This window comes from Emydura macquarii, unplaced genomic scaffold, assembly GCF_026122565.2.
Source record: "Emydura macquarii macquarii isolate MOO-44397 ecotype Brisbane River unplaced genomic scaffold, CSIRO-AGI_Emac_v2 contig_1254, whole genome shotgun sequence".
In the NCBI taxonomy this organism is placed as follows: Eukaryota; Metazoa; Chordata; order Testudines; family Chelidae; genus Emydura; species Emydura macquarii.
In genome coordinates this window covers 4267042-4281248 of record NW_027131391.1, presented here as the reverse complement: position 1 = coordinate 4281248, position 14207 = coordinate 4267042, and the positions used below count along the sequence as shown (strand labels likewise).

Here is a 14207-nt window from a genome sequence, read left to right as displayed (position 1 = left end):
AAATTACATGACCTTCAGAAGCAGAGTGGGAAGAAGGGTAGTTGCTATGGAGAGCAATCCCCCCCCCCCCCCACACACACACAGGATTTATAACACAGACAACAGCTAATGCTGCAATTGCTGGCAAGCAGACAGCTTGGGTGCAAAAGACCCTGGGCAGAACCACATGGGCTATATTTGGAAAGTAAACATGCAGACAGTTTCCTGTCTGCCCAGAGAGAACAGACAACCGAGCACACAACCCTATATGCTAGCAATGCCCAAACTTAAAGGAAAATAACTTTGTGGAGGTCTCAGTTTTTGCCCCAATTTCCATCACTTGACTGCCCTGTGCTTTCTTTCCCCAAGGAGCACGGCGAGCAATGCCCTTGCCAGGGTAACAGCTCCTGAAACAATATCGCTTCAATAGCACAGTCCAGGAGAGACCCCGCAGAGCACCTTCCTTCCTGCCTCTTTGGGGAGGTTGCAACTGGGGATGGGGAGATCCTGGAACATTACCAAACCAGCATGCTGGACACACATCAAGGGACCATCTCCTTGCTGCAGCAGCTGCAGAGCCGGACCGGGACTCACTCCTAGGAATGGAATGAAGCATTTCTCCAAGGGCATTTGAGCCCGGCACAGACCATCTCACCCGTGCCGACATGGGGAACCCCACGCAGAGCCAGGTAATGGGACTGTAAAATATTTGCAGTAAGCGTACTCACTTGGCTTGCCCTTCGGAAGCCGCGCTCGAGTCCAGCCATCTCCTCTTGCATTCACTTTCAGTCTAACCCCACCTCTAGCCGTGCCTTTCCCATCTGGAGGCTAAGTGGTAATTAATCAGCAAGAGCCCTCACCAGCCTCACTGCCTGTGTTACACTGAATGAAATAGGATTAATTGACACCACCTGGGAACAGCAACCTGTGCCTTCACCCTGCTAGCAGGCATGGCTAGTTCCAAGGCTGCCCATGGAGGGGTGTGCCTGTCACCCCCAGCCCTAATTCTATTTTGTTGTTGTTGGACAGGCTTTTATTATGATGTACTCCTAGGGGCCCCACTGGGTTAATGACAGGCTCTGGGTTTCTCTCCTTGCTGTGACCTTTCCACCATTACTTGGATTTTGAAGGGGTTCCAGATCAGATTCTGACACATTTTACAGAAATGTGCCTTTTCCTTTCCCTGCCTCAGCTAAGCCTGATCTTTCCCCTGCATTTCCAGAAAGTACCGAACGAGTGACTTTTAAATGCACAGCAACATGCTAAAGGAACCAGCACCCCCATTCAATGCAGCAGGAGTTAGCCACACCTGTGCCAGTCACAGGGCCCAAATCCCAGTGACTCTAAGTGTACGTCTACACTGCACACTAAGCCCTGGCTCTGACTCAGATTTGAGCCCAAGCCCCCCTTCTGTCCACACACTAGTCAGGCTGTCTCAGGTCAGCAGGCACGCAGGACCCAGGTCCTAGATTCCCACTGTGGTGTTCCAAGCCCTGCCATTTTGCAGTGTGGACGCAGCTCAAGCAGAACTGAATCAGAAGAGCTCCACAGTGAAGTATGGATATGTCGCCACAACTGTGAGACCCGGCTCCAGCAACCGTGAACCCAGGTTTACCATATAGTGAGGATGCTCAAGCGTGAACTTAGAAACACCGAGTACACAAGCCTGCATCCCATTGACCTGGGCTTAGCATGCAGTGTAGACGTACCTTAAAGGCCCCCTATGCTGCTTTAAAAAGGGTTGAATCTGTCGCCTGAGAATACCCCATGGACAAGGCTCTCCCTGGGACTGGGACTGTGTTATCCCTGTTCCTTAGGTCCCCTGGTAACAGGTGGGGATGGGCGAGCCCATGGCCAGAGTGCACTGCACCCCAGCTGCTCTGCTTCCCAAAGGGGCCATGGGGAACAGAGCATAAGCTACAGCAGCCAAGACTGACCCAAAATATGCAGTGGGCAAAGGTGGCTTCAATCGACCTTCCCCCACTCTGCTCTGTTCCTGCCCCAGGGGCTGAGAATCTGGGCCCCAGGCTCCCGTTTGGCGTTTCTGCCAGTTTGGGCCGTGAAGATCAGCGTTTCTCTTTACGAAGGGTTGCCCCCAAAATTCTTTCTGAGCTCTGTCAGCTACAGATAGGTGAACAACTGCCGGAGCAGGCACATGGGTGAAGCCACACATCAGGATAAGTCACTTCATGTAAATAATGGAGAATCTGCAAGAGCAGGATACACGTCCTGGCTAACCCGGCTGCCAGCATTAATCTGGAAGAACCTTTCCCACTCCTACACTGCTACCGCTGGTGGAGAAAGGGTCGCACCAAATTTTCCATCAGCAGCCATTCCAGCATTGCTGGTGCCCCATGGTGGAGAGTGAATGAGGCTGGTAGTTCTGCAGAGCATTATACAAGGCAGTCACATTACTAGATGATGGGGCCTAATTCCACAGATTATGGCAATGGAATAAAATGTCACAAGACAAAGGGCTCCTGCTGTTAGATGAGCATGAGGCAAGTCACCGCACTCATTTTCAAAGACACTGATTCCAGAGCATGGCCTTTATTTAGTGGCTCTCGCTGATGATTACTGAGACGCCATTTCCTCTGTGGATACTACAGCATTACAGGGTAAGAGCTGTGGATAATACCCACATTCTGATCGGGAAGGAGAAGAGATTCATGGGCCAAATTTTCAGTGATGATCCCCCCGTCCCATTGCAAAGCTTCTCAGTTCCTCAATTTTGGGGCCAGCTGGTTTGGGGGGGAAAGACGGGGGGACACTTCCATCCCTGCATTAGGTTAAAGCAGCCTCAGGCATTCTTTAACAACCTTTTTCATACTTGGACCCACCTCCTTTCATACACCCACCGCACCACCCTCTCCCATCTAGCCAGGTTCCCCTCCCCATTAACAACGTGAGACAGGCTGGGTGATTGTGACCTCCTAATACCTGTTTACAAGCCTCCAATTGACCCCGATGCTCTGTCTTAAGCCAGGCTGCCTACAGCCTCAAGGAACCATTCCAGCAGCTGGGAATAGTTGGAGGAGAGGGATGTCCTGGTCACACACCCTTCTCCCCAGCCACATCCTCCATGCAGGGCAATTCCCAGCTGGCCGCATCTACTGGGGTGCTGGCTCCTTTGTATAGCAGAGCAGCTTAGAATAGTAGTAGCAGAAGAGACAGTCGGGCCCTGTCATTCTACAGCTAGGTGAACATGGAGTTAAAATTTGTGTCTATTTAAAAAATTCCAGTGAATAGTTACAAATTCCCTTCATGCCCTCTACACCCACCGCGCCCCATTAGTGTTCGTTCTATGAAAGGAGTCTGAGAAACTATTTAGCTGGATGGAACATTTATGGAACTGATACATTTACTGCAAATATTTTGAATTCTTAATCATGCTTTCTCACCCTGGACAACAAGGTAATGCTAAGCAAACTAGCGAAAAGAAACATGAAATGTGACTGATTTGCCTTATCAGAACAGCTTTAAAACTCAGGATTCGAGCATGGAAATGACGGAGAAAATCATTTCGAACAACGAATAAAAATCAAGAAAAATCAGTCTGTTGAGACAGAAAATGGTAGAATTAATCAAACAAAGGACATTTAAGGACTTCTTAGCCAGATCTCCTGCACATAGAAAAGCTGTCACTTGGTCAAGCTTATCTTCCTGGCTTGTCTCCTGAAATAAGCAAGTCTGGTCCCACTGCAATGTTTTAATGTGAATTAGTTCTGGTCAGTGCCAGGCTAACCAGTGGTCTACAGATGCCTGCCCTGCTTTCAGTGTGGATGGTATCTGAACCAGCACTTCCATATTGAATGATGTCACTCTAGGAAGTACATCCTCTGAACGCAATACTTCCAAGAGTGGTTGTCATCCCCTAATTAGCCGATGAGCACTCAGAAACTTTCAGAGTAGTGTTTCCTAGAGTGAGATCATCCAACACAGGTACCATGCATGGCTTCAGGCTGGAAGCAAGGTAGCAGAACCTCTCCAAATTTAGTAGTTTCCCCTCCATCTTTCGCTGGATAATTTATTCAGGTCTGGAACCTCTCAGCAGCAGTCATGCAAATTCTGGTCACCACATGGGTCAAGGGAAGTGGAGAACGTGACTCAGCTGACACATTCCAACGTCTCAAGAGGAGGACGAGATAGCTGACAACAGAACCCACTGCGTGACATCCAAGGGCCCAGCCAGTAACATACCAACGGATCCCAAGTGAGTCAGTGCTACAGAGCTGTTGATCCAAGGGGAGCAGAGCCTGTCACAGGATTGTGGGGGGTAAAACATGGGGAGCATAAGCAGAGGGGGAAGGAGCTGAGAGTGAATGATAAACATGGATAACCAGCCTGCTCTATATGTGCTGGGATCTCATTGGCCCCAAGTGTCCCAGAAATACCTGCTGAGGGGGTTGGCTTGGAATGGGGATGTGGCACTATTGAAATCAGACTTCTTCTTGCGCCAATTAATCCCCTGTGCCTCGTCTTTTATTAATACTGCAAGCGCCTCAGGGCAGGCAGCAGCTGATAGATATGGGCCCAATATTGCAAGGTGCAGAGTGCCTTCGTCAACTTCTGTTCGTGTCAGCGGGAGCTGAGAACAGGCAGACGCTCTGCCTTTTGAGGGATTGGATCCCTCAGGCCTGCTCCTGTGGGGAACCCATGGGAGGTTTGATAGACTTAATGGGAGCAATAGGTGCTCAGCACTTTGGAAAGGAAAAAAAAAATCAGGCCTTGGGTCTGTAAAGCATTGTGTCAATTTCCAGCCCTTTGCGAGTGATCTTTTCATTGCACATGTGCTAGTTGTACTCTCACGCGGTGCTCAAGGGGTATTGGCTGAAACAGCAGGTTTCAAATATCTAGCCACCCTGCAACAAATCCAAATGCCAGCTGGGTTAACTGAGCCCTTTAGCCTACAAGGCAGATGAACTTGATCCAAGCAGTTTATGTAGGAGGGAGTCTATTCAGAAAAGACCTTAAGATCCAAATTCCTGTCTTCTCTTTGTAGGCGTCAAGGCTCTCAGGGACCTTTGGACAAGAGTAAGGGAGGTGCATTAGCACCTGACCATTATTTTTTGTATTCCAGCAGTGTCCAGCAGGCCCATGCAGGATGGGGGCTCAGTCAGTTGTGCTAGGAGCTGTATGTAGAACAGAAAAGTCTCTGCCCCAACAGAAATACACAAATAAGTAATTGAAAAGCCATACAACTTTTCCTCTCCCCACACTGTCATGCAGCATGGTGTTCTGGTTGGCTGCCATTTTCCACCCCAGTGGAGGCTGCATTTCAGGGTTCTTAGCTACATCATTTGTGAAGCCTCTGACATGAAAAAATGCCAGCATGAAATGTAAAATACTTTTCCTGTTTATTTTTGTGATCTATTGGGGGGAGGAGAAGGATTCCCCATTGCTCTGTTGCCAGGATGTGTGATATTTTATTATTGCTATAGTGTGTATTTTATTTGATCACCTGGCGTGTGTAACCCATCTCCGGGGTTCTGCAATAAAGCATGGTACCATATTTCAACTTCCTGTGCGGTCTGCAACTCAAAAAAATTAAGATGTTGTGAACATACAACCCTCCCCCAAAACAAGTGGCAAAAAGGTCTGGCTCCAATTACTGGAGTCCACAGGTGGGAGTGGAAAATGGTTACACAAGAGCAATACAAAAATAGATGTGGGAGAAACAGAATCTGCTGAGCAATGGGAGGTCGTTTAATGGGAGATGCCTGTGACTGCATGTAATGCCACTGGAAAATACCCCAGCTCGGGCTCAGGTCACCTCTAGGGCTCTATTTATACTGATGCAATTAGCAATGCCATATTCAGTTAGCACAGCTCAAGGGAAAGCTCACATGGGGAGAGCCATTCTCTTTGGTGCCTGCATATGGACTCGTACATGCTGGATTTGAAAATAAAGTTAGTAATTAAAATCTGCACTCACTAGCTTCCTGCTGGGAGTGACAGACACTACCAGAGCCCGGGGCACAGCTTGTCAGTCAGGTTTCTTCTGCATTACAGGGCTTGTTTAAGTTACAAGTGAAGCAGCACCAAAACCCGGATCTGAACCTCCAGGCATTTGGATTCTGAGCCCACGCCAGATGCTCAGTCGGCTCTGTCTAACCTAATCCATCCTGACATTTACACTGGGCTCATCATAGCTAACCCAAGGTCTCCAAGCAACCCTATGCTTTGCGGGGTTCAAACTCCCTTCCCCCTCCCAAAAAAAACAAAAAACAAAACCTCAAGAGAGCTTGGGTTGGTTCAGTTAAAGAAAAATCAAGCTGGGAAAGTCAGATCCCGCTGCAGTGGTGGATTTCCAACAGCCCCAGAGCTCAGAGTCAGGGGCAGTTCAGGGTTCCCTATAGTTTAAAAGGCCACACAGAGTTAAAAATAAAACTAAATCCAGAGAGAAATTAAAGCTCAGAGCCAGCCTTACACAGACTGGTGCACTAAGCAAAATCACCTTTTCTGAACCCTTCCCTTCGGTGGCTCCAGCCCCCTCATGTCTCTCCCTGACTCAGTTTCCCTTTCTTTTTACCTTCCTCCTTTCCTGGGCTGACTTCCCTTCCCCCTTTCTAGGACAGAGAGAGCCATAGTCACCTGGCCAGACAGCATCTTCTGGCAAATGGCTCCCCTCTTCTCAGAGCCAGAGCACCCCATCTAGCAGAGATTTGCCCCTGCCAACACTGGGCACTCATAGGGGTACCCCAGTGGTGAAGACATGAACTCATCAGGAGGCAGCAGTGACAGGAGGTAGTGGTGGAGATGGGAATGGGGAGAAAGGAGAAAGGTAGCTGGAGAGGGACTGATGAACAGGTGGCACTGGAGTGGCAGAAAGCAGGACAGCCGAGAGTGGAAATCGGGAGATGGGAGGGGGAGTGGCAGAATGGAGGCGCTGGTAGGAATGGGGTGGGTAGAAGAATGCCAGAGGGAGACGAGCTAAAGAGGGAGGGGGCGGCAGGGTCATGTGGAAGAGGAAGAGGAAGACAAGGAGGGGGAACTACAGGCAGCAGTAGCCGGTTGGAGTGGAGGACGGGGCTAGTGACTGGCAAAGTAGCTTCTTCCCTTTTCCCAAGGGAGGTGGAGGGAAAGGGTGCAGGACCAAGAGGGGCCTGTGAAGAGGAAAGGCGGGGGAGAATGCACATTGTGGGAAGCCAGCCTGAGCACCGTACTCTATTATGGCCATTAGCCAATAGCAGCCGCTGGCTGCACTTGGCAGGCTAATGCTTAATCCAGCCAATGCGCTGGGTATTTCCCACGAAGTGGGATCAGCGCTGTTCCACTGAAGAGAAGGTCTTAGCCACAATCCTGTTAGAAGGCTGGTGGCCACTCCAGCAATAGCCCGATTAGCTGTACAACCAAGCCGCCGATGAGTGAGAGAACACAACCTAGACCCCCCCCTCGCACACGTGGCTTCACGCTGGTGTTGCACGGATACCAAATTTTCACATCGAGAGGCCCTGGCTTCTGCCTTTGATGTGGCGGGGGGAGAAGAGAAGGAAACACTCAGCAACTGCCTGCACCTCTTCAACTCGTGTCTGCAAGAAATAACAGGCGAGGGAATCTCTATTCATAGCAAGACAGTAGTGTAGGCCACAACCAAGGGGGCTGTCCCCAGAGAGACGCCAGCAGCATCTCACTGCAGAATGTAATGCCTCTGCGTGAGGCTTGTCCTGGGTGTGAAGGCTTCACCCAGCTTTAGTGATAAGCTAAGGTGACGCAGGCTGATCTAATGGCCAGGAGTCAGGAGACCCAGGTCCTAAGCCCAGCTGGGATACGGACACGTTGGGTGGTCTTGGACCTGCCTGGTAGCTGGTGAGGGGAGCCCTTTTGTGAAATATTTTGAGATCTGTGGCTGGGAGAAGCTGTAAATAACTGCAAACAAGGGGAGCATTCATGGCCCTGGCCCAGCCCCAGCACATACTGGAAACACCCAATGAGAGAGTCCAGGGGCAATAAATAGAAGCTGGAGCAGAACCAGGAGACTTTGGTTTTAGCCCAGATGTGGCTCCACTTACAGGCTATATAAAGGATCAATGTTTGTGGAGTATGAGTGAGTCCAGAGAGAAGAGAGCAGGTGGAGCAAATGTACTGGGCTGCATTCGTTCCTGAGTAACCTCAGGGACAAGTCTTGCCCAAGGTGTAGATAAGGGAAAGATGACAAGCACATGCAATGCAGTACCAGGCTGGGACACCATTCTGTGGTCCTGAGGGCATCATAATCCGCTTTACATGAGCAGGGCTTCTGGGGGCGCAAGCCAATATGGGATTTCCTTCAGCACTCCAGCAGCGAGAGCTTATTTACAATACCAGAGAAAGTGCAGATTTGGGAAAGGACAAATTACAGTAGCAAAACAATGCCATCATTGTCGAACGCCGCAGTAATCACAACCCCTGCTAGGGCAGCTACACTGCAATTATAGTATCCAGGAAGACTGTCACAAACAGGATTCTCCAGAGTCAACCCAAGGCTAGTAAATACAATGCAAGCTGAAGTTCCCATGCCAGTAACATCCCGGCATTGTTTCAGAGAGAGCGAGTGACCAGTGGTTTTGGATGATGCTGTGTCCCAAGTTACAGAACTGAGTCCTTTATCCAGGGCAGCTACTTTTCTTCATCCAAGCAGGTCACAAGTGTAGAACCTTCTGAGACAGGTAAGTTTTTACCTCCTTTCATCTACAGATGAGAATACCAGGGCTGGAGAAATTTGGGTGCTTGCCCAGGGCCACGTAGGGTGCTAGTGTCAGAGGTGAGGTTAAAACTCCTGGGTTCACACCACTTCTTAGCACATTGTCAAACAGATTCTCCATCCAAGAGACCCCAGTTCCCCAGAACAACTTTTTTAAAAGGTGCTTGTATTGCCGCTTCAGTCTAAGAATAGGGGGCATACAGTGGGGCTGTGGGTACAGCAGGTAACCCAGATTTACCAGGCGGCATCAGCTCAATCGCAGAAATTAAAGGGCAAAACATCTCTCTGATCTGCACAGTGGAACTGACCCCCAACACTGCTACCAGGAATTCACACCCGGTCTCTAAGCTGGGATCCAGCGTGCAGGTACACACTGTGCTCTCTCTTACACCGCCGTCAACTCTTGGCATCAACAAATCCCGAGGAGCCACAGGGGCAGCAGAACTAAGAGTAGAATTTGGCTCATTGCATTACATAGGACCAAGACTCTAATGTCCTGGGGAGGGTGTTAATACCATGGTATCCATCCCTTTGGACGCTCATGCTGACTCAGGTTTTTTTTTAAGTCCAGGTCAACAAAGCACTTAAGCACACATGCTTAATTTTGAATTGAAGCCTATGTCCAAGTGCTTTGGGGTCTCACTCTGCTCCAAATGTTCAGTTGCCTCTGCCCCAGAAGGAATGACAGTAGAAACCAAGAGAATGACGCTGGAAGGTCCGGGCACATGGGAGCCCAGAGCAAAGCACGCAGCCTTGGACAGTTTGGAGAGGTATGGCCAGGGGGAGAGGGGAAAATCAGTGGTAACCAGCAGGCGCTCTGCAACATTCGAGGGATGGAGGGTTTTGTGTGTATAGAAAACCCCCAAATCAAAAATTCATGAACATACCAGACTTACGTATGATTGCCCAAATGCACATACCCTTATTCAGTTCCATACTAGCCAGGAACTCCCTGGCTGAGTCCTCAGCCAGCCCCCGCAACCTACAAGCCTGAGTTTGCCCTCTCCACATTCACCATCCAGCACAGTTCTCTTCCTTCCCACACCCCCTAATACCTCCCCCTCCCCGTTCAGCCTCCCATCCCCACTCCACATGTCTGCTCACCCACCCTGAGGGTGAGGGTTTGAGCTGGGGAACCTCGATGGGAGGATGAGGTCCGTGCAGGCAGCCGGGGCAGTGGGGGCCCAGCATCTCTACACTAAGGCCTTTGTGATGGAATGGCTGCCCCAGCGCCCCACAGTAGCAGTGCCAGACACAGCCCCCGACTCTCCTCAGGCTCAACACACACACAGCTACCCTGGGGCTGCTATATGGTGTGCGGGGAGCCCAGCAGCAGCGCTGAGGAGCCGAGGAGCTGAGGGAAAGAGGCCGCAGTGCAGGGCCCCTGCACAGCCACAGCTCCTCAAACCCTGTTCCTCTCCACCGAGCCTCAGAGTCCACGTTCCCCCCTGTGCTGCCTGCCCCCTCTACGGTCACTCTCATCCTCCGAGTACGGGCCATTTTCTCCTGGCATCAGCAGCTAGTTAGGCAGGGAAGGAGTGTTGGAAAACAGCTCCGTCAGGTAACTGGGCAGAACACCACGAGGTTACCCCAAACAAGGGGTGTAACTGCGAGGGACGGAGGGAGAAGGGTTGACTCACCATCTCCTTGGGGCTGGGTGTGGCACCGCTAGAGTAACCAGCGAGCCAGAGTGAAAAATCAGGACGGGGGGGGGGGGGAGGGTAACAGGAGCCTATATAAGACAACTGGTCAACCTAGGCACAGCCCCCCACTGATGGTCACCCCAGTCCCGTGGTGGCTCACCTCTTCTCATGACGAGCCCTCTAGCCAGGTCATGTTTTAATCCAACCCCTTCTGGGGTGACAGAACAAAAACAAGTCAGGTCGAAGGACTATGGCTCTCAACTCTGAGCCCAGTGGTCTCTCAGGGGTTTCAATACTCTATGTCCTCTTCTCAGGGTCTTCATACCACCTTACTAGTGGCTGGTATGGGAATCAAGGCCCACACTCCACACGGGGCTGCAGGCCAGAGACCCTATAATCCACAGACAAGATCTGCTCCATCCAACCCTTCTCTGGTGCCTCCCACAACCTCTCTAGGTTCACCCTTCTCTCTGACCAGGGCTTACAGGGATCTCCCCTGGAATCCCCCAACAAACCCGCAAAGAAAGGGTACAAACAAACTCCTCCCCCTTCTGTTCTCCTCTGGCTTGACTTTCCACCCCTTTCTGTGCCTCAACTGTATACCTACCAGGAGTCCCGCAAGTCCAGAGCCTGCCATTCCATAATATCAGCACTCACCACCAGAGCCTGCACTACCCCTCTCCTGGCCTCTTGCCAGGCTTCTCTGCTCAGGAGGAAAATCCCAGGGCCAACTGTTCCCTTAAACTTCCTCCCAGTCTTTTCATTCTTTAGGCCCAAAGGGTGACTGAAGAGCAATTCATCCTCTCCCTACAGCTCCCTTCTAGTCCAGACTTCCCTTCTTTATAGTCATCATCGCCCAGCTCTTTCCCCAGCTGGGCTTCATCGTTAATTAAGCTTGGCCCACCCTCCAGGCGCAGCCAGGTAGCATAATTGGCCTCTCAACTCCACATTAACCCGTTCCTTTCCTGTGTAGGGGACACACTGCGTCACAGTGTGGGGACACACATGTACGTACATACACACACGTCTATGTACTTTGGAGTTTGCACAGAGGGGAATGGTTTACCTAAAGGAACCCAATGGAATTGGAGAAATACAGGGGAAATTTAAAAAAAAAATTCAGCATTTAAAAATATTGCCTCTGCAAAATCTAAGAAATATTCCACTAAAATTGTACATTCAACTGTCCTTTTAAAAAAAAAAAAAAAAAAAAGAGTTGTTGTGCTAGATATGGAGTCTAAATTTGATTATCAAGGTGCACAGAGAGATTTTGGTCCTGTTTAAACTGAAAATCTAAACACACCCTTAATTATACCATTGCTACCAACACTTTTATAATACTTGGGCCCTATCACGGGGTAAACTCACCCCATCCCCCTGCCAGTGGGAGCAAAGTGGGATTGGGGCAGCCCCGCAGACTGGTCCCCTCCTGGCCGTATGTCTCAAGGGTCCGAATAAGGGTGGCCATCCTGAGGACTGGGACCTAGCAGCCAGAGTTTAGACGCAGGTTTCCAACCACCAGAGGAGTGAAGCTCTGGAATAGCCTTCCAAGGGGAGCAGTGGGGGCAAAAAATCCTAGCTGGCTTCAAAACTGAGCTTAATACATTTATGGAGGGGGAGGGATGATGGGACAGCTTTGGCAATTGACTGATCTTTGACTACTGGTGGTAGATATGCCAATGGCCTGTGAAGGGATGTTAGATGGGCTGGGTTCTTTATTACTACAGAGAATTCTTTCTTGGGTGTCTGGCTGGTGAGTCTTGCCCACATGCTCAGGGTTTAACTGATCGCCATATTTGAGATTGGGAAAGAATTTCCCCCCAGGGCAGATTGGAAAGACTCTGGGGGTTTTTCTCCTTCCTCTGTAGCATGGGGCATGGCTCACTTGCTGGTGGATTCTTTGTACCTTAAAGTCTTTAAGATTTGAGGACTTTAATAATGCAGTTGTAGGTCAGGGTCTATTACAGGAGTGGGTGGGTGAGGCTCTGTGGCCTGTGTTGTGCAGGAGGTCAGATTAGATGATCGTATTGGTCCCTTCTGACCTTAGAGTCTGTAGTCACCCTCGAGTCAATCTGTAGCCATGGCCCTCAGACAGGGCAGGGCAGGGCAGGCAATGGTCTATATAGCTCAGGCCCTCTGGCAGGGCATAGCTGGCAGACAGTCCATTGCCACAGCAGGGGTTTGCACACCTCTGCAGTCTACAGCTCAGGTGGGGAGTTGCTGTCACCCCAAGGGGATCGGCAGTGGGATTGGGGGACACAGGCCCGCCTGACTCCACCACATCCCACCCTGGTCAGCAGGGATCCGAGCGTAACACACTGACCTGCCTCTGGCAGGAGATACCACTCACACCCTCCCACTGGGCTACTTCCTACCGTACCTCCCGATGCTGTCGTCCAGGTCTCGTTGGGGCGTTCAAGTTCCCTGGCTTCAGAAGCTCCCCGGATGTCTGTCTTCAGGCAGTCAGCTGTGGGTCTCCATGTGGGTCTCCATGCAGGTCTCCAGTGCATCTGGTTCCCTCAGCTGGGGACTGAAGCAGCTCCCTGCTTGGCACATCCACCAACCATCCATCCACCTGTAATGAGCTGGGCTGCTCCCTTTTATACTGGGGCAGCAGCTGGCGCCTGCCTAGCACAGCCTGGAGGAGCGGGACTTCTGCCGCCCATAGAGTATATTTAACCCTTTCCTGTTCAGTGCAGGGTAAGCCCACCCCATCACAGGCACCAAGTCAAATATGCAGCCCTATACCTGAATCTCATTGAATCTGTGTCAGATTAGTTTGACTGTCTCCTTATTTCTCTGTGTTCTTCTGAAATAACAGTACAACTAGGCACTTCTGGAGCTATTTTGCCACAGAACAGTAACAAAGTCTTGGTAAACATTGAGAATGCTAAAGGTGACTTTGGCTTTTGGTCTTTTATCCTTGCACTTCGTTCCATCAGTCTATTTTCTGGGACAAGGCATAGTATTATTATGAATGTTTCAGAATCTGAATATATGCACATCTAGAGAGAGGAGGCGATGCATTTGCAAGGGAGTGACAGTGATTGTATGTTATTGTTAAGGTTACTTTAGAGAGACACAGCGTGTTTAGCTGCGGATCTGGGCTAGTGTCTCACTATATGCTGGACCCCAGGAGATTTCAGCATCTCATGTACAGATCTCAGCATGTGCTGAAAGATGCTGCTGTGATTTCAGTCAGATATTCTCTAGCTCTCTGTCTGGAACTCTGCACACATTGGATCTATTTCTAATACCAGTGATGCTTATGCAAATTGGGGGCAACTATACCGACTTCAATGGGGTTAACTCCAGATTTATACTTGAGTAACCAAGAGCAGAATTTGGCCTGAATTGTGCGGTGCATGTTCTTGTGGGTCTATAAAAATATGCAGACTGTTTCTAGTTGCCCAAACATGGTCAAGACTAGGCCATCGGTGGTTCTGTGCTCAGTAGCAAAGAGGCCAGGAAGGAGGCAATATGTGAAATGTTTTCAGTAGATGCAGTTTCTAAGAAAAATCTCCTGAAGCTGAGTTCCAAGAACTTTAGAGCAAAGAAGTGCAGGCTGTGGCTACTGCAGCACACACGTGTGTCTTGTCAGTCAGCCCATTTCAGTGCAATCTGTTGAGACTGAAATGCAGACATGTGAAAAGAAAGAACAAAATGCAAAGACTGAGCCCAGTGGCGTGAGAGATCTGTTGTGCCGATGGGCACTCTTCCTTGTATTTCCTTGCAGAGGTCAGCCTGCATTACCCTCTGTGGGCAGACAGAGCCCCGGGAACCAAGAGCTGGGGTTGCGGCTGGCCCTTGTGAGGAACGCAAAAGGGAGGGTCCTGACATCGTCCCGCTGCTTACGCCCACCTTTGTTTGGCCTTGTCGGCAGAAGCAGAAGCAGCTCCGTC

The 14207-nt window shown here is 50.2% G+C and overlaps 1 protein-coding gene and 1 long non-coding RNA gene across 3 annotated transcripts in view; both read right to left on the bottom strand.

The window, feature by feature from the left end:
* NOS1 (nitric oxide synthase 1) overlaps positions 1-786 on the bottom strand; it is a 124515-nt gene extending 123729 nt beyond the window's left edge. Inside the window, exon 1 of one of the 2 annotated variants that reach the window (XM_067550132.1) lies at positions 708-786. The gene's annotated coding sequence lies outside the window, so the exon portion shown is untranslated. The remainder of the gene's footprint in view (positions 1-707) is intronic. The other variant, XM_067550133.1, reaches the window with a different exon arrangement.
* Positions 787-8185: 7399 nt separating this feature from the next.
* LOC137154556 (uncharacterized) lies at positions 8186-11100 on the bottom strand. The gene is made up of 3 exons (XR_010920232.1): positions 10913-11100; positions 10466-10516; positions 8186-8649 (listed from the first exon to the last, which is right to left on the bottom strand). It is a non-coding gene; the product is annotated as an uncharacterized lncRNA (long non-coding RNA).
* Positions 11101-14207: the final 3107 nt, after the last annotated feature.